We start from the raw sequence: 25695 nt of genomic DNA, 5'->3' as shown, positions 1-25695 counted from the left end.
CAGAAGATCAACTTAGTATATACTAAGATTTAAAGTACTGTCTGAGTAGTAGTTTTACCATTAATTCACATAGTACAACACATTAAGGACAGAGGTCATCCATGGGGAGTTAAGTGCACAGTGACTCCCGTTGTTGATTTAACAATTGACACTCTTATTTATGACATCAGTAAACACCCGAGGCTCTTGTCATGAGCCACCAAGGCTATGGCCTCTGCTCTTCTTTTAGAAGGGATTTTATTTATTTGAAAGGCACAGTGACAGAGCGAGAGCGAAAGTGTGAAGAAGACAGAGATCTTGCATACACTGGTTCACTCCAAAAAGGCTGAGCCAGGCCAAAGCCAAGAGCCAGGGATGCCATTTGCGTCTTGCACGTGGGTGGCAGGGACTTGAGTGTTTGAGCCATCATCTGCTGCTTGCCAGGCACATTGGTACAGAAGCTGAGTAGCCAGGATACAGATGGGCACTCTGATGTGGGGTGTGGCTGTCACCAGCAGCAGCTTGACCTGCTGTGCCGCAAATTCCAGCCCTTCCTTGTCCTTCTGTCCTCTCCCCTCCCTTTCATTTCCCCGGTTCTCTTGCCCCCTATTACAGCACAGGAATCAGCTTTGCCCTCCAAGTTGCTTGAGTAGCACCGTGTAGACAGTGGCACAGGCAGTTCCTGCTCTGGGAGGAAGGGGACAGTTTCCAAATTCTTCCCCTTAGAGGCTGAGGGAGCTAACTCTGATAATACTGCCAGTTAGAATAATCTTGGCTCAGGACCCGTGGGACTCACCAGTCATTATGCTGTACTGGAAAGTAAACCTGATCTGGCAGCCTCATTAGATTATAATCAGCTCAGATCTTTCCTTCTGGCTTCTCAGGGCATAGCTGTGTGTCTGGAGCAGCAGAGGGGAGGAAACCACCTCGCCTCCCCAGATTTCTGTATTTCTTCTAGGTTCATGGCTCCAATTAAATCTTTATCCTGTTAAGGTGGAGAATAACTCATTGTCCACTATGCCTATCACTTTAAGTGGGCATCTAATTTGTTTCAGAAGCTATGAGGGAGCCCCAGGGTCGCATCTATAATCTTGAGAGTACAGTTCCAGGGTATAGGCTGTATGGGCCAATAGATGCTGGGCTAAGATGTATAGTCCTTGTTTGGTAACCATAGCACTAACAGCTACCACCCATTGAGTGCTTAGTAGGTTCTGCATGCTCTGTATTAACTTGTTTAATCCTGGGGCCAGGGTTGTAGCATAGCAAGACAAGCTACTGCCTGTGACGCCAGCATCCCATATGGGCGGCAGTTGGAGTACCAACTGTTCCACTTCTGATCCAGCTCCCTGCTAATGTGCCTGGGAGAGCAGCAGAAGTTGGCCCAAGTGCTTGGGCCCTCAGACCCAAGTGGGAGACCTGGAAGAAGCTCCTGGCTACTGTCTTCGGCCTGGCCAAACCTTGGCCATTGTGGCCATTTGATGAATAAACCAGCAGATGGAAGATCTCTCTCTCTATCTCTCTCACTGCCTTTCAAATAAATACATAAATAAATAATCCTTTAAAAATAGTTTAACCCTCAGACCAACCATTTAGGCTTTAGGCTATGTACTCTACTATTCTTTTTTTTTTTTTTTTGACAGGCAGAGTGGACAGTGAGAGAGAGAGACAGAGAGAAAGGTCTTCCTTTGCCGTTGATTCACCCTCCAATGGCTGCCGCGGCCGGCAGGCTGCAGCCGGCGCACCGCGCTGATCCAATGGCAGGAGCCAGGTGCTTTTCCTGGTCTACCATGGGGTGCAGGGCCCAAGCACTTGGGCCATCCTCCACTGCACTCCTGGGCCACAGCAGAGAGCTGGCCTGGAAGAGGGACAACCGGGACAGAATCCGGCACCCCGACCGGGACTAGAACCTGGTGTGCCAGCGCTGCAAGGTGGAGGATTAGCCTAGTGAGCCGCGGCGCCGGCTGTACTCTACTATTCTAATTTAGCAGGAGGGACAATGTCTAAGTAGCCAAGTTAAAAAATGGTAGAATCAGGATTGCAGCCCAGGCAGACTGGCACTGGATTCTATATTCTTAATATTTCCCAATGCCATAGTCTATAGATTATGGGAGCTATAGAAGGCAGCTAAGTAAACATGATATGAAGACAGTGAAACTTAGGCAATGTCACTTGGAAACAGATAGCATGATGAATGGACAAGCAAGGAATCCAGTAACAGGATCTTTTGTAATAATCTTGGTACGGGAATTAGGTTGGAGGCAGTGACCACAGAGAGCCTGGAATGTGAGAGATGGTGTGAAGTATACATTTGAACTCACTTGGGACCCTGGAGTGTTCCCCTTGAGACAATGGGGGGAGGGACATGATTAGAAATCCAAGTGGCAGACAGTACTTGGAACCAGCAAGTGACCTTGATATGATAAAATTTCAAAGGTGTAGAGACAAAGTGTCCCCCAACTCCAGTCACTCTACCCCTAGAAGGGGGACTGCTGCGGGGGATTAGATACACTCAACAGGGTGACAAGGCCAGAGAATGTGAAGAGATTACAAAGAGACCCACCCTGCATCCCTTCCCACCTGAAGGGAAGTCTGGTCCAGGGTGACCCGCGGATCCCCCAGCTTCCTTAGAAGTGTGGAGGGCAGCTAAGGGGGAGGGTGTGCTCACATTTTCACGGATCCTCAGACTTCCTGCTTTGGAAGGAAGGAGGTCAGACGTCCTGTTGGGAAGGTGGTGGAGGCTGGGAGAAGCCAGCTGAGTCCCAGGTGCTGCACCTGCCTTTACTCAAGGGCTGGTGCTAAGGCAGCATCCCAGGGCAGGGCTAGGTGGTAGGACTGCAGCCTGTGTTCCCCACTATGTGTTTTCCCTTGAGCAGCACGTGTCCACCTCATCCACCTGCGTACTCAGAGCTGAGGTCATCAATCAGGTGGGATTTATGGATTCAGAGTCCACCTTTAACAACTGTGATAATGATGTTTCTTTTGCCTATCCAGACTTTACTGCCCTTAGCTGCCTATGTTTGCCCATTTTTATTTTATTTTATTTTATTTTTATTTATTTTTTGACAGGCAGAGTGCACAGTGAGAGACAGAGACATAGAGAAAGGTCTTCCTTTTTCTGTTGGTTCACCCCCCAATGGCCGCTGCAGCCAGTGCTGTGGATGGCGCACTGCGCTGATCCTAAGCAGGAGCCAGGTGCTTCTCCTGGTCTCCCATGGCGTGCAGGGCCCAAGCACTTGGGCCATCCTCCACTGCACTCCTTGGCCACAGCAGAGAGCTGGCCTGGAAGAGGAGCAACCGGGACAGAATCCGGTGCCCCAACCGGGACTAGAACCCGGAGTGCCGGCGCCGCAGGCAGAGGATTAGCCTAGTGAGACGCAGTACCGGCCTGGTTTGCTCGTTTTGATAAGATACAACTTGAAGTGTTTGGTAGAAGAGCTAAAAGTGCTGTGGAAAAAAGACATCTTTCTCCCACCCCAAATGGTTCAGTGTCTGATAAAAGGATGAAATCTGATGCTCTGATTGAGTGAAAACCAAGGGCCATGTGGATATCAATAGCTTGGAAGTGGAGGTGGAGGTATTGATATTTTTGAATAACGTATGTTCACACTTCATCATTTTAATTAACAAAGTTATTTTTCTTGTAATTTCAGCAGGAGGTATTCCAGGATAAGAGCATAAAACCTGGATTTATGTGAATAGAGTTTTTTTTTTTTAATTTCATCACTAAATCCAAATAGCATTTTCCTAGTATGAAACCAGATGGCAAAGAGTTTGTTTGTGGTCAAAGGCATTATGTCGGAGAGAACCTTTCATACTTAGGCAGATTTGAATAAATCCCAGAAGTGATTTAAGACATGATATGTCTCTTAGAACTTAAACCATGGCAGGTACTTTTATTAACAAAATTTATACACTCAAACACAGTGACTCAAAGGAGCCAATTTTCATTCTGGCAAGTTGTAATTCCCCCCTCCCCCCTTTTTGACCACTGACTGTATATGTGGAATTAGGGTTGTCTTGGAAAACTCACTCTGTGAGTCAGAGTTTGCATATTTCTCGTATCCTAGCTGAAGAATATCTTCTGATCCAATTTTCAAGACCTTACCGTGTTTGAAAGGAATGATTTTGGGAGAGATAACCAAACACTGGTATGCTGTTTTCTTTAATAGTCTATAAGTTACATATTTGACACCTCCAACGATGCCAGCTTTAGCTGAGGTATTATCCTTTAAAGGTTATTTGAAACCTTAAATTACTTTGCAAATGTAACAAGGTATTATAGGAGCTTCGATGAAAAGCCAAACTTATTCCCAGTGGGAATTAGACAATGAGGCTAACTCTTCCCTGCTTCCAGAATACAGACTGATAACCACGGTTTTGGAGCCAAAACAGGGATCCTTCAGGGAAATTGCTGGGGGCTATACACAGATGTGGACAATCACTGAAAGGCACGGTGATCACAGTGACTTACCAACATGGTCTACTTTGAGGTCGATGTCCCTCTTATAGCTCACCGGTTGACTTCTCTGACTGTAATTTCCTGAGTTTTTTACATCTCAGTTTCTTTCCGACTTCATTGATACATTGACTCAATTTCATGTGATGCTGGAGGATTAGAGGACACAGTTCCAGATCTGGGCTGAGAGCTCTGGATAAGGCAGAAGTGATGTGCACCAATGCAGTCTTGCTTAGCTGCTTACAGCCATGCAGGTCCACCTAGACCTGGGAGTCTAGGGGGTCTCTAATAGTCAATCATAGAATAAAAACAAGCACTCAAGACTCAGTATTTGGTGTAGCAGTTAAGATGCTGCTTGTAGGGGAGGCAGTGTTGAGGCACAGCAGATTAAGCCTCCACCTGTGACACTGGCATCCCATATGGGTGCCTGTTCAAGACCCTACTGTTCCATTTCCACTCTAGCTTCCTAGTAATGCGGCTGGGAAAGCAGCAGAAGATGGCCCAAGTGCTTGGGCCCCTGCACGCCCTTGATAGACCTGGAAGAAGCTCCTGGCTCCTGGCTTCGGATTAGCCCAGCCCAATCTGGCCATTGCAGCCATTTTAAGTGAACCAGCAGATAGAAGACTCTCTCTCTCAGTCTCTCCCTCTCTCTCAGTCTCTTTCTACCACCTCTCTTCTCTCTGTAACTCTGCCTTTCAAATAAGTAGAAAATAAATCTTTAAAAAAGGGATAAAAAAAAGATGCAGCTTGGGAAGCCCACATTCCATATCAGAGTGCCTGGAGTCCAGCTCTGCTTCCAATCCTGCTCTGCTAATGTGCACCCAAGGATGCAGCTGGTGACAGTTCAAGTGCTTAGGGGTCCTTGCCACTCACAGATAACACCCAGATTAAGCTCTTGGCCCCTGACTTCAGCCCTAGTTGTTATGGGCATTTGGGGGAGAGTGAAGCAGCAGATGGAATATCTTTCCTCCCCCCTTCGTTTCAAATAAAATGAAAATAAATAATGTTTTCAAAATCCTAAAAAAACATAAAACACAAAACAAATCTGATCTTGCAATGTGGGATGGAGTCCAGGAGTCTATGTTCTCAACAGTCATTCCAGGGAGCTCCCAGGCAGCTGGTCAGAGGGCCACAGCATGAGGAACCCTGCATAGAGGGGCCTAACTACATGACATGTTAATGCTCAAGAAAATTGATTAGCTAGTAGTGTCCCCACTTCTATTGAGTAGAAATAATGTAGTTTTGTCTTGGTAAATACAAATGAAGGAGTGACGGTGGCCCATCTTCTCCAGCAGGCTTGAATGCTTCAGATTGCTTCTTCAGCACACTTGGGATATACAAGGTAAGGATAAATATTCTCAGAGATGTGGTCTGGTCACAAGGACCAAGGAAAGTAGTGTGAGAATGTAGACGCAGGCTTTCAATACTCTGCTCTTGAATCACTTTGTCTGCATTGACTTGGGAGTCAATAAGAAACAACTAAGCCAGTGAATTAGCTGATAAAGCACAAATCAGAGAAAGCACAGAGGATGATGACATACAGCAATGGGGATATCCTTAATCCTGTAGGAACAAGATAAAGAGTGACAACGCAGAGGAGCGAGTTACAATGTTCCACAGGCTTTGCTAGCACAATGGGAATCTCAGTCCCAAGACACTGTTGTGTGGCTTTCGTAAATATGTTTAGATCCTTATGATTTTAGGGAGCTCACAAGTAAAAGATACAAGTGGACCATAGGTAGGCAGCACAGAAATGTGTTGTGTGCTCTACAATGCTTCCCTTTGGCAGGCAGTTGGAGGAAAAGAGTCATGGATCTTCAGGCTTCCAGGTCATTTGGCATATGCTTTTTGTGCACTTACTGTGTATTCAGTAGGGCCACAGAGACCTGACCCACGTTCTCTGTTGACTGCCAGCCAGACAGCCGCCTTGAATTTCTCAGAGCTAAAGCTGCCTTTCAATTTCTGGTTGTAGCAGACAGATGTAAGCAGCTTGCCTGCTTGCTTTCTTAAAGACTTATTTTAAAGGCAGAGTTACAATGAGAAAAGGAGGGAGAGAGAGAGTGAGGTCTTCTACCCACTGGTTCATTCCTCTAATGGCTGCAATGACCAGGGCTGGGCCAGGCCGAAGCCAGGAGACAGGAGCTTGTTCCATGTCTCCCATGTGGGTGCAGGGGCCCAAGCACTTGGGCCATCCTCTGCTGCTTTCCCAGGCACACTAGCAGGGAGCTAGATTAAAAAATGGAGCAGCTGGGATTTGAACTGGTGCCAGTATGGGATGCTGACACTGCAGGCCATGGCTTTCATCTGCTGTGTCACAGCACTGGCCCCATAAGTGGCTTTCTGATGTTTTGGACTTTTATTCCTTTTTATGTGGCTAACTCAATAGTCAACCTGGAGAGTTGCAAGCACCAACTGATTGCTGCAGATCACTGATTTCTAGTTCAAAACCTGAAAAAAAAATTCATGAAGACACTGGTGTGGTTGAGAGAGGCCTCAGTCCCCATGAGTTAAACAGTGCTGGAGAGACCATCAGGTGCTGTGCAAGATACAGGCCTTGGGGTTCCTACACCTGACTTCAGGTTCGGCTACTTGTTTCTCTGAGTCCCAGTTTTCTCCTCTGTAAAACAGATACTTCTGCTTATCTCATCAGGTTTATGTAACAATTATGAAGACACACAAACATATGAGTCTAGCACAGGGCAGGCCCATCGCAGGGACTGAGGTAATATAAAATGCTCCCTTCTGCTCTATTCTTATATTCCAGGCCTTCAGGAAATATAAATCTCATGTGTGGAAAACTTCCAGATCAAGCAGCTAGTACATTTTGGTTTGCACTTTCCTAGGAGGGCAAACTATCTGGAGAGAAATCCTCTGTCAGAGTTTACTGCAGGGGCCAGCGCTATGGCGCAGTAGGTTAAAGTCCTGGCCTAAAGCGCCGGCATCCCATATGGGCGCCAGTTCTAGTCCCAGCTGTTCCTCTTCTGATCCAGCTCTCTGCTATGGCCTAGGATAGCAGGAGAAGATGGTCCAAGTCCTTGGGCCCCTGTACCCATGTGGGAGACTGGGAAGAAGCTCCGGGCTCCTGGATTTGGATCAGCGCAGCTCTGGCTGTTGCAGCCATCTAGGGAGTGAATCAGCAGATGGAAGACCTCTCTCTCTGTCTCCACCTCTCTCTGTAACTCTGTCTTTCAAATAAGTAAAATAAATCTTAAAAATAATAGTTTACTGCAAACTGTACATAAGATATTTTAATCCTATAAAGCAGACATCACCATCTGTCTTGGGGCTTGTTGTAGCCCCTGAGTTCTTTCTGTAAAGCAAAGCCTGAGACTGGGTTGTGTGCAAGTCGCTTATCTTGGGAAGTGATCTCAGGGAGCCAGGAAAGAGAAAACAGGGAAAAGTAGAGGCCAACACCTGCCAAATTGTGCTAAACACATTTGCTCACAGTTGTGGGAAGCTGGAGCATGATCCTCCTGGAACCCTCTGAGATCCATGAAGGAGGCATCTCATGAGGTGGGCATTTGGCACAGGTTTAAGACACCACCAGAGACCCCCTCATCCCATATCCGAGTGCCTGAGTTTGAGTCTCATCTCTACTTCCAATCCCAGCATCCTGCAGTGTGCGCCCTAGGAGGCCGCAGGTGATGGCTCATGTACATGGATCCCTGCCACCTGCATGGGAGACCCAGGAGTTCCAGGCTCTTGGCTTTGGCCTGCCCCAGCCCTGGCTGATGCAGGAATTTGGGGAGTGAACTGGAGGATGAAATATATCTTTTTGTCTCTCAAACAAAAATACAAATAAAATTTTTTAAAAGATTTATTTATTTATTTGAAAGGCAGAGTTACAGAAAGGTAGAAGGAGAGAGAGAAAGAGAGAGAGGTCTTCCATGTGCTAGTTTACTCCCCAAATGGTCAAAACAGCCAGAGATGTGCTGATCTGAAGCGAGGAGCTTCCTCCAGGTCTCCCTCGTGGGTGCAGGGACCCACGTGGTTTAACCCACTGAGCCACAATGCTGGCCCCCAAATAAAAATTTTTAAAAGAACACATTTCATAATTGTCCATGCAGGGAACCCACTGGGGACAGACGTTCACAAGCTGTCCTCCTGACTAGTCAAGGATCAACCCCAGGTGTTAAGTCCCTCACACTACCAAGATTGCACAAGTTCTGGGTGATTCCTGTAGATATTGCCAGCCAGATGTCTAAGAAGCCACAGATAAGCATGCAGCAGACAAGAGGTACGCTCAGGGAAGCCAGAATAAAAGGTTGGGTCCGGAGAATGTGAAGCTGGATGCAGCCAAGTCCAATACAGAGCTCCACTGGCCAAAAAATGAACAAGTCTGCTTCTGCCTTCAAACCTTTTACAGTGACAGCCCCTGGAATAGTCTTCAATGGCCTCCAGGTGGCCCTGGGAGCTTCCCCGTTCTCTTGGGTTCTGACCTTTTATTGCATGCATGGTCTCAGTAATTTGGCACTCGATGACAGACCCTCTTCCTTGTCCTTTAATGTCTGTGTGTTTTCATCGCATTGCCCTTCCCCACGAGAAACACCAACCTCCTCAGGTCGTTTGGGATTGAGTCTTCTAATTCCTTTTCATCTGATCAGCACCTAACTGCGCTCAGCAGAAATCTGTTGACTGGAGCTCATTTAGTAGATGATAAATCGTTTCTCAGCACAATTATCTTTTCAGGGGCCTGCAGAGTCTCCCTGCTCCCTAACTGTATTGAGACCCTCACCAATTAATGGGGCTCGGAAAGCAGCACTTTTAATGAGGGGCAGGGGTCTGGGAGCTCAGGATGTTGTAACGTTTTCATCAGCAATTCCTTCTGCTCCCTTTGTGTTTGGTTTCATTCTGATTCCTTCACAGCCAGTAGCACTCAGACTACAGCCTTTTATTGACATGTTCTGTGTGTGATGAAACACACATGTGCTGGTCCTTTCTCTGCCTAATGTTTTCCTGCTCCGCCATAGTCCTTGCCAGCTAGGGATGCCGTCAAGGTGTGAGCAGTATCTAGGAGCTGTGGTGGATTAGCAGGGAACTAGCACTTGTTGGATTCTTTGGAATGGAAGGGCTCCAAGTTACCTTCAGTGTTTCTTGTTGTGACCCTGGAGCCACTTATGTGCAAATACCCACGGCTGCCGGACGCAGTTGCACAGCCTGTGTAATGGACAGTTCTCAAGAGAGATCGCACCGTGGTCCATACCAACCCAGCCCCTGGACGAGGGCAGTGCATAGCCTGTGCGGCCACACACAGGTTCTAACGAATCAGAGTCTCTATGGAAGGGGGCCCAGGAACCTGCATTTTAATTTCACAGATTCCTATTAACACTAAAGCTTGAAAATCACTGCTTGGGAGATGGGCTTTAAGAGGAAGATACACCAGAAGGAAAGAAATATGGGAAAAACGATCTTAGAATTTATACCATTCTTGGATCCTCTGCTTCCCAGGCTTAAATGTACAGCTGGCTTCCAGGAAAACTCAGTGAATCATTGTTATTCAGAGTATGATGATCCTGTTAGTGACCTGGTCATCTTCCCCCCTCCTCTCAAGTAGGCATCTCTCATTTTCTTTTCTGGATGCTTTTACATTCAGTTTTTTCAGGAAATACTGATCAGGCGGGGTCGTCACCACTCCGATATATAGGGCGATCCAATTGGATAGCATTTCAAGTAAAGTTATTTGCTTGGTAACTTGCTTATGTTCGGTTTACATAGTCATGGCTGCTTTTGGCTTGGGCACTCTTGTTTGGCACTAGGATCATCACCTATGGTGAGTGAATGAAGAAAAGACCACTTTCCTCCTAAGGGAGCTGTGGGCATGGCCAGTCCCTAGTGCTTTAATGCTTATTAGGACAGGAAGGGAATCATGTCACATAAGAGCTACTAGGTATGGGATATCACCTGTACCAGACATGTTTCCTAAGCATTTCATTAGCATTCATAGTTTTGATCCTCAAAAACAAACATGGGTGATAGGCATTTTATTGGCCTCATTCTATAGGTTGAAAAATTGAGATGTAGAACTTTCCCAACAGTTTGTGCTGGGGATAGAACAGTATTAAGAAGGAGAATGTGGCTGGTGCCACGGCTTGCTTGGCTAATCCTACACCTGCGGTGCCAGTACCCTGGGTTCTAGTCCCGGTTGGGGTGTCAGATTCTGTCCCGGTTGCTCCTCTTCCAGGCCAGCTCTCTGCTGCGGTCTGGGAGTGCAGTGGAGGATGGCCCAGGTCCTTGGGCCCTGCACCCGCATGGGAGACCAGGAGGAAGCACCTGGCTCCTGGCTTCGGATCGGCACAGCGCGCCGGCAGTAGCAGCCATTTGGGGGGTGAACCAATGGCAAAAAGGAAGACCTTTCTCTCTGTCTCTGTCTCTCTCTCTCACATTCTAACTCTGCTTGTCAAAAAAAAAAAAAAAAAAAAGAGGAGAATGCAAGGCACAAGTGAAGTCAGATAGACAAGAATGTGTGTAAATGTTCACTGGTGCATGTTAGGGGAGGGAGTTGGAAGATAATGATTGCCTCCACAAAGCAGCAAGAGAGAGCTGGGCCTGCCTGGAGCACCAGCCAGGATTCCAGCAAGGGGTCCTAGGAGATTTCTTTCCCTCCCTTCCTGACTTCTTAAAAAGAAGTAGAAAGAGCTTCTGATTTTTGATTGTTCCCTCTAAAAAGAGTACCATATATTAAACATCTCCCTCCAAAGCCATGAACCTCCATCCTAGCCAATAGCCTCTAAGACTTGGCTGTACTTGATAGACAAGACTTGAGAATTTAGATTAGACAGGAAAGGTTGCATTTGAGAGTGTTTAAGGAAAGAAGATGGAGGGGTTATGAGTACGTTGTCAAAGAGCATGAAGTTTGCGGTAGCAATGTAGGAATGGAAGACTGCCCTGAAGATATGACTCCTTGGGGGTCCAAGCTCAGAGCAGCTGCTAAGCCTGTAATCCAGCCTCCACTAAAGGTGGAGGCAATTATTCCAGTCATCTAGGGGGAGAGGGAGCTATTGAATTACTAGAATGATTAGCTCTACTTTCTTTGTTGTTTGTAGAGAACAATCTGGTCTGCTTGTGTCAATGTGTGCCACATTGCTGGGCTAGAGCTGCCTCCTAAATCCTTGACTTCTTCAGTAAAACACAATAGTCAGTGTTTTTCCTGGCCACATGGAGGCCTTGGCAAGATCTCTTTGGTACTTCTGAAACCGAAGCTTTTCACCACTTTTCTCTTTCAATCAATGGCTTAGGGAGCAACATGGGAAATTTCTTTTGAGGAGAAAATGGCTACTTAGTGTCTCATGTCATTCCCAAGTCACAGTAGATTCCTGCAGATTGGGAGTGGTTTCGAATCATTCTGACTGAGGGTAGGGGGCTGAACAGGATGACCTTTGAGCTCCCAAAATGTGAGGAAGCAGGTGGACTGTCTAAGGGGTGGGTCCTACCCCATGTTTGTAACTCCGTGTGGATTGGATATGTGTACACCCCAGATCAGCCTTGATGCCAAGAAGGGCCTTTGAAAGAAGGGGTAGGGGTTCTGTGGTCAGCTGTTCCTCTGAGAAACACTCACAAAGATGTTTTCTGTTTCAGGCAGAACCATGTCTCCAGAGACCACAGGGGTTTCAAGACAACTGAATGCAAGATAGGAAAGCAGATATCTTGGAGAAGTTAGACTGTGCATCCCCTCTGGGACTTGTCTGTACAGCACATTATTGACTTCAAGGCAAGAGGCCACGAAAGTGTCTTTCCTTAAGACAGTAAACTCTCTGTTTTCTTTCTAAAGTGATGGAAAAAAGGGCTGTTTTTGTTCCCTATATCAGTTTCCAGAAATGAGTGTATTGTACAATGTGCTTCAAACTACAATGCTACAGAATATGATGTACTATTACTTAGATGATTCAGAAGCTCCTCTGGGATCTTGTTAATATAAATAGTAAGTATTTTGTGCTGCAGCTGGTGGAAGAGTTGTTTCTCAGTGACTTCTAGTGGAGAGTCAGAAAAAATAAAAGTCTTTCCCTGTTGCAATATATTTTAGACCAGCCAATGAAGCAAGTGGACTTACCTATAACTGTCAAGGGATGGTAGCAGATGTCGGGAGAATAAAGAAATGTAAGTTGTGGACTCATTGGTTGCAAATAGTTACATCTACGCAAGTTCTTTGTCAGAACTTAAGACTAGAACTAGAAGTATTTGGGGCCCACAATGTCCTCTCCACCTGCCTTCCCCTACGCTGCAGAGATCGGTGAAGCGAATACCACATGTCCCAGACCGCCTGCACTCCGGGTTCTGGAAATGATTTAAATCTAGACATTACACTACACTTGGGCAAAGCTGGGAAGGGGAAAATGAGGTAGATGTCATACTTTTGCTGTTTCTGCTTTGTTTTGTAATTGGTCATGGAGACACCTGTGTTTTCTGTGGTGACATTAGAAGTTTGTGGGTGTCAAGGGATGATCACAGGGATCTCGTTCTGCAGGTGAGGATTAAAAGATATCTGGCTGGGTACAGAGCCAGCTTCCTGTCCCTGTGAGCTTTCCTCACTGTGGTGGCTTCCTGACTTTGACAGCTGTGCCGTAGTTTAGGAGGTGGCTGGTGGTTAATCTTGGGTGATCCAGCAGTTCTTTTGTTAACTCAGCTCTGCTCTGTGGCTTTGGGAGCTGTTTCTGAAATCCCAACCTTAGTCTGTTTTCTTGGCTCTTCCATGATTCTGTGATCTTTTTTAATGCCTTATAATATTCCCTTCACACTTACACTGGCTAGAATGGCTTATATTCTCTGCAATTGAATCCTGACTATGTCTGGTGTTGGTGCCAGGAGAGTTATAGGCAATGGACTCTAAATTTTTTTTTTTTTTGAAATCTGGATTTGTTTTTTTCTGACTTGATTGGTTTTTGAAAGGAGAAATGATTAAGTCAAAATTGGATGACATGCAGTGGCAGAATAATTACTTAAGACATCATCCACTGGTCACTCGGAATGAAGTGTCTAGGGAAGACAAGGCTTAGGTGGACTGAATGCCTGCTGATCATTATGGTGAGAGTGAAGAATACAAGGAAAGTGGAGTCAGGTGGCTGTTTTATGTACAGTGGAGAAGTTTAAGAAAGAAAATGATGTGCTAAGGATGTCCATTTTATTGGTCTTAGGAATGATCAGAGAACCAAGGACCTTTTATGATGTTTTAGAGGGATCATTGATTTCACATAGCTCAAGAAAGCTGTAAATGAATTCTATACAAATGCAATTTGATCCTGTGGGTTGATTATTATCTGGGCCGGCGCCGGCGGCTCACTAGGCTAATCCTCCGCCTAGTGGTGCCGGCACACCGGGTTCTAGTCCTGGTTGGGGTGCCGGATTCTGTCCCGGTTGCCCCTCTTCCAGGCCAGCTCTCTGCTGTGGCCAGGGAGTGCAGTGGAGGATGGCGCAGGTGCTTGGGCCCTGCACCCCATGGGAGACCAGGAAAAGCACCTGGCTCCTGGCTCCTGCCATCGGATCAGCGCCGTGCGCCGGCCGCAGTGCGCCGGCCACGGTGGCCATTGGAGGGTGAACCAACGGCAAAAGGAAGACCTTTCTTTCTGTCTCTCTCTCTCACTGTCCACTCTGCCTGTCAAAAAAATAAAAAAAAGAAAGAAAGAAAATATTATCTGAACTCATAGCACCAGTAAGTCTGTTATGTGAAAGTTTAGGAGTTGACTGGGAAAGAGTGGAACTTCAAAACTGAAATGGGGTCATTTGGGTAGCTTCAACTGAACCTGAGTATTCAGATTCCTCAAACTCCATTGAACATCCCTTGCCAGTAGAAGTACCTTCTACTCCCCTCTTTGATGAGGCTGGTCCAGCATTACCTGGAGACTCCACCATTCATTATTCTAGACTTACAAATAGAGTCAAGCCTGAGTACACTTCAGAAGCACAAGTACAATGTTTATCTTACAAGGCAAAGGTTTATATAACAAAAGAACAGTAAGACGTTTCAAATGTATATCAGCAAAAACCTGGGGAGTAGATGTCGGAATGGATTACAAGAATCTAGGTTACATAAGAAGAATCAATATTTTAAATCTGTCTTGATTTGGTGATATGGGTATATTTTCAAAAGATTCTGGATTTATTATTTGAGTAGGCGCAACTGGGAATTATTATAACTCTGACATATTTGGAAGAAAATTGAGGTGTCAGAAATCTATAGGATAATATATGGTGAGGAAATCAAAGTTAAGAGAAAGGATTATTGAAATATGAATTTCACATATGACCCAGTCACTACCAAGGACACTGTGTTCCCCAAATAATTGAAAACACAATTGTGAGAAACATACTTAAAACGAATTGCAGCTGAATCCTCTGTAGGTTGGGGTAAAGGCAGGGGATGCTGTTGAAATGGTCATGTTGAGAACATGAGTCTGTTGAGATGCTGGAGTAGCAAAGGACCAATAACAATACCAATGCCAGAAGCAAGGCAGAAGCAGGACCAGAGGGTCACTGCATCTTCACTGGTGGATAATTTGAGTTTCTAGGAATGAGTAGATGACAAGTCTACCACGATATCTGTCTATCTATCACTATGTCTGATTCTATAAATCAACTATTCAATCATATATAATTCCGGAAAATATAGGCGTAATTTTAATTGTAATGGTGGAAAATCATAGACCTTCATCCAACTTCCAGACCTATGGAGTTTATTAACCTGGGCCACTGAATGAAGAGGAAGCCTGGACTCTGATATTCTACCAAGAATGCAGTGTAAATTTTCCTCTTAACCTTCCTCAAAGAAACTTGCAGCTCTTTAATAACTCAATTCTACGCTGGAAAAAAAATCAAGACTTTTGAGGGTTTACTGGATTCTAACTTTCATAACATTAATCCCCTAAGACCCAGAAAACACTGTGGTTCTCTAGAAGTGAGAAATGGAATTTGGGCCTCAGTGGTCCCAGTGCGTTTCTGAAGTCATGTTGTGATTATTTCCTGAACTCTTGAATGTATTGTTGGAGTAGATGTTTCAGCATTTGGAGAATTGCCACAATGCATTTGTGGAATAACGACTGTTAACTATGAAGACACAAGGGGAAGCTGGAATTACCTCTCCCTATCAAATAGTAGACAACAAAATAGTATAACCTTGAGGAGCCCACAGAGATTCCTGCCATTGTAGGAGGTTTAAAAAGGTGCAGGAATGGTGACTTCTCGCATAATCTAATTAACTCACCTCTTTGGTCTATACAGGAAAACTATGAGTCTTGGAGATTGACAGTATATTACTGTAATGGTAATCAGACAAGGACTGCAATTGTATTCGTTGTTCTACCCATCAAATTAACATAGCTTCTGACACCTGATATGAAGCTACGAAATGACAAGTACTTCCTTTCCTACCTGCCACACTCTGCCCCTTGTTCTAGTTAGTACAGAACAGCAGAATTTGGTATCATTTACCACATGGAGGTAGTGGTATCTCATCTGGGCTATGTGAGCTTCAGATTCCCAGTGGTAGTTTTGTTGCTGGGATATTGATCATCACAGCACGCTGTAGAACACCCGACTAGTCTACCATATTAATGCCATTTTTCTATTTGGCCTGATGAAAGAAATAGCATGTGTTCTTGGTAAGAAGCATACACGACAGAGGAGATTTTAAAAACTATAAAAATGTAAGTATCAGTCACCTTAGTAAAGTTTATGGAAGGTCAATGCTTTGGAGCCTTTAGAGGTGGTCCTTGCAAAGTGAAGTAGTTGCTGTACATCCTACTAAGGAAGAGCACAAGCGTGGCGGGTCTCTCTTGGCTTTTGGAGAGTGTATACCACGTTTGGATGTACTGCTCAGACCCATTGACTGAGTGGCCTGTAAGGCTGCTAGGTTTGAGTAGGGCACAGAGTATGGCAAGGTCTTTTTTTTTCTTTCTTTTTTGACAGGCAGAGTGGACAGTGAGAGAGAGAGACAGAGAGAAAGGTCTTCCTTTTGCCTTTGGTTCACCCTCCAACGGCCACCGTGGCCGGCGCGCTGCAGCCGGCGCACCGCACTGATCCGATGGCAAGAGCCAGGTGCTTCTCCTGGTCTCCCATGGGGTACAGGGCCCAAGCACTTGGGCCATCCTCCACTGCACTCCCGGGCCACAGCAGAGAGCTGGCCTGGAAGAGGGGCAACTGGGACAGAATCCGGCGCCCTGACCGGGACTAGAACCCGGTGTGCCAGCACCGCAGGCGGAAGATTAGCCTATTGAGCCGCGGCGCCGACCAGGCAAGATCTTTCAGATGGTCCAAGCTGCGGAGCCAGTGGCACTGCCATTTGGTTCTAACAACTCAGCTGATCCAATGTTGGCTGAAGTGTGGATATCAGATGAGGTTGGAACCTGTAGCAAGTCTCTACAGGGGAATTCCAGTGAGGTTGCATAGGATCGGGAAGCAAAGTCATGCCTTATTTGTGAGTTGATTATCCTTCCCTTAAGAAATAGGCCTGGCTTGCATCTCATGAGCTGTCCCTCATGAATTGGGTGTTATCTGATTACTCATGGTACAAGAATGGATCTTCATCTTTGTTCCTCAACACTTCATGGTTAAGTGGTTTAAAAGCATAGTGCATTGCATGAGCAGAGGGCTAACCCTCCCAAGGCATAACCTACTGCTACATCACCCTCTCAGTCAATACTTGTATGTTCTTGGGAAGGATGCAATGAACAGGTTACCTGGGAAAGAAAAAAATCAATCCTGATTTTTGGATGCATCTCCATGATATGCTTGCGTCAGATGGAAGTCAACAGACATAGCAACATCGTCCCACTCAGCACTGACCTTGAAGTGCAATGGAGGAAAGAAAACATCTCTACAGGCAGAGCTTGTCAATGTGGCCTGAAAATAAAGATGTTCAGAGGTCCAGGTCAATGCAGATTTATTGGTAAAGGATAATGAGCACTGGATTAGCCCAATGCTCAGGACTGAAAGAAAAAATACAAGAAGGACAGGGAAAGAGGTAAGTGAGTGAAACTTGCAGGGTGGGCCAAGAATACGAATATATGTGTAACCCGTATGTTTGTTCACAATAGGAATATAGTGAGGAGAAGTGGCTAAAAAATAAATTGGACATATAAATTTGACCTGTTTTGTGAATGTCTGTAAATATTTCTATCCCATCTGAAAGACTGTTTCTTCACAATTAGATCCAGGATTATTGGCAGGAATACCACCTAATCAAGGCTATGTATTTCTCTCTCTTTTTTTTTTTTTAATTTGACAGATAGAGTTAGACAGTGAGGGAGAGAGACAGAGATAAAGATCTTCCTTCCCTTGGTTCACCCCCCAAATGGCTGCTAAGGCCGGAGCTACACTGTTCCAAAGCCAGGAGCCAGGTGCTTCTCCTGGTCTCCCATGGGGTGCAGGGCCCAAGCACTTGGGCCATCCTCCACTGCCCTCCCGGGCCACTGCAGAGAGCTGGCCTGGAAGAGGGGCAACAGGGACAGAATCCGGCGCCCCAACCAGGACTAGAACCCGGGGTGCCGGCGCCGCAGGCGGAGGATTAGCCTAGTGAGCCATGGTGCTGGCCTTCCCTCCCACTTTTACAAGCGGTCTATAGCAGATGGTCCTTTTTATGCTGGAGAGTCTCATGGAGGGGTTGTGACTACACTAGAAAGGAATGAGGTTATCCAGAGACAGACACGGAGATGTAGGGGACTTTGGGTGTTTCCTTTTGAGGAGAGATGAGTGCGTTTTTCTTTTTCTGGTGTGAAAGACAGTTATATTATTATTGGTTGGAGGTATAAATACAGGCCACACTAGCAAGAAGCTGAAAGGGAAGTGGAGCAGCTGCCGGGACTCAAAGCCATGGTCTGATATGGGATTCAAGCGGTGGCTTAACCCACGGTGCCACAAAGCCAGCCCCTGCGGGCTGAGGGAGGAGACACTCTTTGTCTTCCTCCCCATCTCTTACTGTGCATTCCTCCTCACTTCTTCTCCTGCCTTTGCCTAACAGCAGATGAAGTTTCCATGTGGGCCCACTGTGGCACTAACACCAGCCTAGTGAGTGTGACTGATCCAGCTTTCTCTTGCCAGGCTCTGTGTGGAGCACTCTGGGTTGGTTACCTCATTCACTCCTCCCGGCAGCCCACCAGGAGGAGATGCATGCGTGGGTGATGAGCCAGGTCTGATAAGGTGTTTAATTGCTCCATTGTGTCCTTTGCTAGCACTCCAAATAATAAACTTATTGGTCAGGTATTTTCAATTTTTTAAAATAGTTGACTTCAAATATGCTGGCCAATATGATGCTGGCTGCCAAAAAGAACCAGCGAGCAGACTATAGGGAATTGAAGCTATGCTTTATTAGCATCATTTTTTTTTTTATCTTTTCCCTATGCAGTAATTACTGGTGGCAAATGGAAGTCCTGGAAGCTGTTGTTTCGTATTGAAATTTAACTGCTGCCTTCCCCACAGCAAAACAGAAACTGGTGAGATGGAGCCAGGATGAGTAAGAGTGTAAGAGGTAGGAAGAAGCTAAGTTTAAAGTTCAGCTTCTTTTGATAGGTTCAGTATTTTATTTTATTTTATTATTTTATGGAACAGAGAGAGAGCAGCATATTGACCACGTGCTACTTCCTCTTAGGCACTCAGTCCATACTTAAAAAAAATTTCATTTATTTAGTTGAGAGGTAGAGTTACAGACAGAGAAAGGGAGATACAGAGAGAAAGGATTTCCATCTGCTGGTTCACTCCCCAAATGGCCACAACGGCCAGAGCTGGGCCAATCTGAAGCCAGGAGCCAGGAGCCAGGAGCTTCCTCTGGGTCTCCCAGATGGGTGCAGAGGCTGAAGCACTTGGGTCATCTCCTGCTTTCCCAGGCCATTAGCAGAGAGCTGAATAGAAAGAGGAGCAGCCAGGACTTGAACCAGCATCTATATGGGATGCTGATTGCATGGGGAGACTTAGCCCACTATACCATAGCACCGGCCCTCTGTTGGGGTTAGTATTAATCATTGTTCTCAATGATTAATAATTCTACAAGAAAGAGAAAGCACCAAGGCTCTGTGTTGTATATGCAGTCCCCCAGGCAATCCCTCCAGGCTGTCTCTGGAAGGCCCAGCTGAGTTGGAGCAAGTGAATCAGGAGGGGGGAGAAGACCCATGGAGGTGGGGAGTTTTGTGTTTGTCTTCTCTTCCTCCTGGAGTGTAAGTTACCTGTACCTTCTCACTGCTGTCATGACCCCCATGTGTGCAGAGTTCCCCAAATTTCCTCTGCTTCCCAGGTAAACTCCTGAAGGTTGCTTTCAAAGTCAGCCTCTCAAGGGCTCTGGGGACTGGCAAATGTTCCATGATCAGGTGGCCCTGTGTTCACATGGGGACACAGAGCCAACTCACTCGGGCAGGAGGGCACTGAGGGAGCACAGTCTTGCATCAGATGCTGAAGGGCTTTCATCATGTTGCTCTGACAATGAGGCTGGAACAATCACAGCTGAAAACTGATGCAACAGGACGGAAGGGGCTGGGAGCACCGGGAGTTAAGTCACCCTTGCAAGAGGGAGGGCAGAGAGGAAGACTAACAACAATGTCCGGAAGCATCGAATTTAAATTACCAGCTGCTTGTTACTAGAGAACATCCCACATATGGGGGGGAGGGAGGGAGGGAGAGAGGGAGAGAGAGTGAGAGAGTGAGAGAGAGAACGAGTGTACAAGCATGAGAGAGAGAGAGCAAACTCTCATCCTTTAGTTCATTCCCCAAAAGCATAGGATGGCTTGGGCTGGGCCAGGCCAAAGCTAGAAGCCAGGAATTCAATCCAGGCTTCCCATGCAGGTGGCAGGACTCCAGTTTCTGGAATCATCACTGCTGCCCCCCAGGATCTGCATTTGCAGGAAGCTGGAGTGAGGAGCCAGAGCTGGGAATTGAACCCATGCACTCTGATGTGGGATGCCGTGTCTTGACTGCTAGGCTAAATGTTCACTCCGCAGTATCTTTTAAGATGCCCTCGGAGGGAACATAACTTAGTCATTTAGAGGAAAGCGATGAGGGGTGTTAGAGATTCATCAGAATCCCAGCCTTTCTTAGTTTGATTAACATGGACAAGGTCTGGAACACGTTTGTTGTTATTAACTTGTAAATGAAACCTTTTTTTTTTTTTTTTAAATAACAACTTAGTATAGTGGGATGAAGAATGACCCCCAAAGATCCCTGATTCTAACTGTTGGAACCTGTGAATGTTACCATGTTTCAAAAGTGTCTTTGCAGGTGTGATAACGTAGGAGTTCTCAGGATGGAGACGTTATCCTGCATCATCTGGTGGGATGAGAAGGCAGTCCTTTCAAGAGGGAAGCAGAGCGAGATTGGACACACACAGAAGAGAAGGCTGTGATGACAGAGGCAGAGACAGGAGCAAAGTGGCCACAAGTCAAAGAAAGGCAGCAGTCACCAGAAACTGGAAGGGACAAGGAACAGGCTCTGTCTGCCCTGGAGCCTCTGGGGGGAGCATGGCCCTGCTCACCCCTTGACTTTGGCCCAGTGACATTGAGTTCAGACTTTGGGCCTACAGAATTGAGAGAATAAATTCCTGTTACAGGAGCCAGTGATTCTGTGGTCATTTGTTACCACAGCCATAGGAAACCAATGCACTTACTTAATTCAACTCTAGTGATTAGATTGCTTCAGGGAGACAGAAGAGTTACCAGGGCTTTTCAGTGGCGGGTGGGAAGGAGTGAGAAAAGGAGGTGAAGGAAACCCTCTGGTTTACTCTGTGCACTTCCCTATTGTTCCAGTCTTTTACAAGGGAATGAATTCGTGTGCTATTTTAAAAATATTAAATTACAGCAGAATAATTTAACATATCTCCAAAGTAATTTAGAACACGGAGTGGCTGCACAGCCTTAGTGGGATTTCCTAGTGGGTTCCCAGAATGCAGTCCTGGATATGTGGGATTGACTGTTCCCCAGCCCAGCTCTTGATGTCAGGGTTTCATGATCAGATGCCAATGTCAGACTACAGCGAATTGTGTGAGTCTTAGCCATATGCCTAAGCTGTTGTTTCAGATTTCTAAACACTAACACAAGCTCCTTCCTTCTTCTCTTCCTTCCTCTTTGCCTTCCTTCTATAACAAATGTAGGACTGTGTTAGGCAGCATGTGGGGTATAAAGAACACACACGCAACTTTTGCTTTTAAGAAAATTACAAGTTGGCTTGGGAAATAAGACAAAAACCAAGGAAGCAGATGATCTGTTCTATGATATCACACCATAAGCCCAATTTGTATGTGATTAAAAACCAGTAAGATGTGTTGTGGGGTGTCACTATGGATGCAGACTTCAATAGCACTGACATCCAAGGGTAAATAAAAACAGAGCTCTTTCCAACTCCTCTACTCCCTTCCACAATTTTTCTGATTGGCTGTTTCAGTATTAGTTCCCACCATTCTCAAATTGTTACTGTGAAATCAACTGGCAGATGTTTATCCTTAACGTAAGTGTGAATGGAGTCCTACCGAGTGATTTTGCCAATAGTTCCCATTCCTGCTGCAAAATGTGTGTGCTCAGACTTAAGCTACAACATGTCCACACTCACCTGTCTCCTGAGAATAGCTCTTGGAATGTAGAGTGCCTAATATTCTTTTTGTTTTATTTTTATAGATTAATTCATTTGAATGGGAGAGAGAGAAAGAGAGAGAAGAGAAAGTAAGTCAGGCCTGGCCAGCCTGAAGACAGGAGCCAGGAACTCCACCTGGGTCTCCCATGTGGCAGATTCTCAAGTACTTGGCCATCTTCTGCTGCGATCCCAGGTGCATTAGCAGGAAGGAAGCTGGATCAGAAGTGGAGTAGCCGGGACTTGAACCAGCATTTTGTTAAGGGATGCCAGCACAGAAAGCAGTGGCTTAACCCACTGTGTCACAACATTGGTCCCAGTGTGCCCAATATCATGCCAATGAGAGTCAGGGTCAGGAGTTGAACCAAGCATGTCTGCAGGCTTAAGCACTGCCCTAAAGAAAGGGAAGGGAAACCACCCCTATTAAGTAACTGCTTGTATCAAGCACTCTGGGAAGCACTTTCACACTCATTATTTTATTTAATTTTCATGACAGTACTTAGAAATAGCTATTATAATCCCTAATTCTGCAGGTGGGAAGAAAATGGAGGATCGGAGAGGATAGTTACCCAAGGTAACTTACCTTGGTAAGTTACCCAAGGTCACATGGTAGTACATAGCTGTAGAGCTAGGACTCTATCCCAGATCTTTCTGGCTCCAAGGCTCATGCCTCTTCCATGATTTCAGGTGATAAGGAATAAAGTCCTTCAAGACATAGTGCTGGGAGACTACTAAAAATGGTCCTTGGAGTTCCTGGGGATATGCACCCTCTGCCTGGCTCCACTTTCGGCTTGTGTTGGTCACAGTTCCACTCTCACCTTTCCGCCCGGTTCCTGTCATCTCCCTCTGGGATCCTTTCCTCCCCCTGGTCTCCCTTTCCTCCCACCCTTCAGCCCTTCAGTAATCTCATTTTAAATTTCCATCCGTGATTTCATGAGCTTTCCTGCTCTCTCCTGATGTGTTCCTTGCTAACATTGTAATCGGTGTCAGAGTGGTGTGGTAATGGGTGTTTCTGTTTTTCATGTCCACTCTGAATTTCCTGAGGGCAGGAGCCACATCCCTGCTTTTCATCTTTGTTTCTCTCAGGTTTGTGTGCATGGAGCAGGCAATCAGCAAGTATTTCTCAACTTGAATCCCCTCTGGTTGTCCACCAGTGTCCACTGCAGCTTCTCCTCTGCTCCCTAAGTCTGTATGGCTTCAGTGCCAACCCTCCCCTGGTTCCCACCTTTGCTATCCAAATACCAGATCCCAAGTTCAGAGGGAAGTCAATGACTAAGACTTCTGCCACTGTGACAAAGGTTATAATTATGCTGTACAGCACAGTAGCCACGAGCCACATGCAGCTACTGAGCATGTGAGACACAGCTAACATGACAGAATAACTGACTTTTAAATGTAATTTCATCGGGGCTGGTGCTGTGGCATAGTAGGCTAAGCCTCTGCCTGCTGTGCTGGCATCCTATATGGGCAACAGTTCATGTCCTGGCTGCTTCTCTTCTGATCCAGCTCTCTGTTATGGCCTGGGAAAGCAGTAGAAGATGGTCCAAGTGCTTGGGTCCTGCATCCATGTGGGAGATCTGGAAGAAGCTCCTGGCTCCCGGCTTCGGATCAATCCAGTTGTGGCCATTGAGGCCAACTGGGGAGTAAACCAACAGATGGAAGGCCTCTCTCTCTGTCTCTCCCTTTCTCTGTCTGTAACTCTACCTCTCAAAGAAATACAATCTTTTAAAAATTTTTAATTTCTTCTTAAATAAAATTATTTCATTGATTAAAAATTATTATTAAAGTTAATTTAAATTTAAAGAACTAACTAGTGTATCAGGATAGCTCTGCTACCCAAACATGGAACAAACAAGTTCCTCAACCTGAAGTCAAAACTGGTTAACTGGCTTGTGCAAAAACTCCATGGAAGTATATTCTTGAGTTTACAAAAATGAAGTCAGATGGAAAGGCGTGCAGTTCGTTTCCAGGCAGGTCATGGCTCATATGTATTCTCAAATTGTCTTCCGCAAGTGTCATGCAATCAATCCACATATTAGCGAATAGACACCACCCATTCAGTACTGGGTGGCAGCTCCTTTACAATAATGTTCACATCTCTAGGGGAGCACAGGGGAGATGCCTGAGTGGTCTGTTATTGAATCATCCTAAAGTCCTTTCGAAGACATGAAGGTGCCCACTGGGAAAAAAAAAATGCTTCTTTTTTTCTCTCCCTTCATTTCTGTCAAATTTAATTTTATTGTTTTCTTTTCCTGAAAATCTGGTAGCTGTCAAGAAGGCATCGCTGGAAGTCAAATTTGTCATTTTATCTTTGGCATTCGAGGAACTTTGATTTTTCTGTCTAGAAGTAATGCATCTCCACTTAGGGGACAGCTGAGTGAGAACCTACTCCTGAAACAAGATTTGTTCTGCTGGCTTCCTTCAATTTGTCAAAAAGACAAAAATCTCACCAGGCTCCATTGGTAATAATGCCTTGAAATTACTTGGAGTCATCTTCCACCTGCTTTTCTAGTCTATTATCTAATATATGTGGTAGGGCAGAAGAAAATGAACACATTTACAACTGAACGTGCTGCTTGTATTGTCAAAGCTAATGATTTTAGGCAAGGTGTTTAACCTTTGATTAAAGTGATCAGCGCCTATTAGCATAAATGGTGGAGTTTCACAAGTCTTTTTCCTAAGAGAGTCCTAAATTTAACCCTTGCACATGTGGATCTGTTAATGAAGATAAGAGGCCTGACTTAAGCTAGGACTACCCTTCAAAATAGAAAGGTGAATGCCACATTTATTAACGAGATTTCTTGAGGTTCTTCTCTGTTCTACCAAGTAAGAGAGACATTTTTCAAAAATCCCTGTTTTTCAGAGAGGGAAACTGAGACCAGCAATCAATTAAGGACATCACTGTCTCAGCACGTGTGGGTATCAGTTGTGCGGAATATTCAGCATAACCTTCAAGCCTTCTAAATCCCAGTACCATCTTCAAAGCACATAAGGCATTTTGTCAGGCTAGCCATGTGCTCCTGACATAGAACTGATGGCTAAACTGCTTGTGTATTTGATATTTATAATGGAAAAGGAGAAATCAGGAAAAGATTTTTTGTTATCTTAGCAAAGTTCGTCAAATAGAAAAAGGTGACTCATCTTTGCCCTGGAAATGTGACCAACATTGCTGTCTCTCTGGACCCTTCAACTTTGATCTTTCTTATGGGAAGATTCAGTATGACAGTGCTACTGCTGGGCAGCTCAAGTTCATTGTCACCAAGAAAGTCTCCTGGAGCATACACGTGTCAGGTAATTGAGAAGCAATAGTGTTAGAGATGGAACATAAAGATTCCATAAACATAGAGAATGCTTGATTCAAGGTAAGTACAGTCCATCAGAATTAGAACTACCTTTTAGCTACAGTGGCTCTTGACCTGGGAATGTACTTCCCCGAGGATATTTAAAAATGCATGAGGGCATTAGTTGTCACAGCAACAGGGATGAGAAAGTAGGAAGTGAGGAGAGGTGATGGGGAAGTTTGGGAAGGAACCTACCAGCATTTGGTGTCCAGGGGTCAGGGATGCTAAATTCTGGCAGTCCTCAGGGCAGTCCCACCTAAGGAATTGCCTCACCAGAAATGCTGATAATACCTGGACTGAGAAATACTGGAAGGGGGAGGTATTATATATAAAATATTCATAATTTTATATATACACATATATTTACCATGTACCAGGCATTAGGTATAT

The 25695-nt window shown here is 45.5% G+C and overlaps 1 long non-coding RNA gene across 1 annotated transcript in view; it reads left to right on the top strand.

The window, feature by feature from the left end:
• Positions 1-12397, top strand: part of LOC103349607 (uncharacterized) — a 49499-nt gene extending 37102 nt beyond the window's left edge. The window contains exon 3 of the long non-coding RNA XR_016220151.1: positions 12011-12397. This is a non-coding gene — a long non-coding RNA (uncharacterized LOC103349607). The remainder of the gene's footprint in view (positions 1-12010) is intronic.
• Positions 12398-25695: the final 13298 nt, after the last annotated feature.

This window comes from Oryctolagus cuniculus, chromosome 14 (genome assembly GCF_051225735.1).
Source record: "Oryctolagus cuniculus isolate XC-2025 breed Fujian yellow rabbit chromosome 14, ASM5122573v1, whole genome shotgun sequence".
In the NCBI taxonomy this organism is placed as follows: domain Eukaryota; kingdom Metazoa; phylum Chordata; class Mammalia; order Lagomorpha; family Leporidae; genus Oryctolagus; species Oryctolagus cuniculus.
This window is presented reverse-complemented; position numbering and strand designations above follow the sequence as displayed.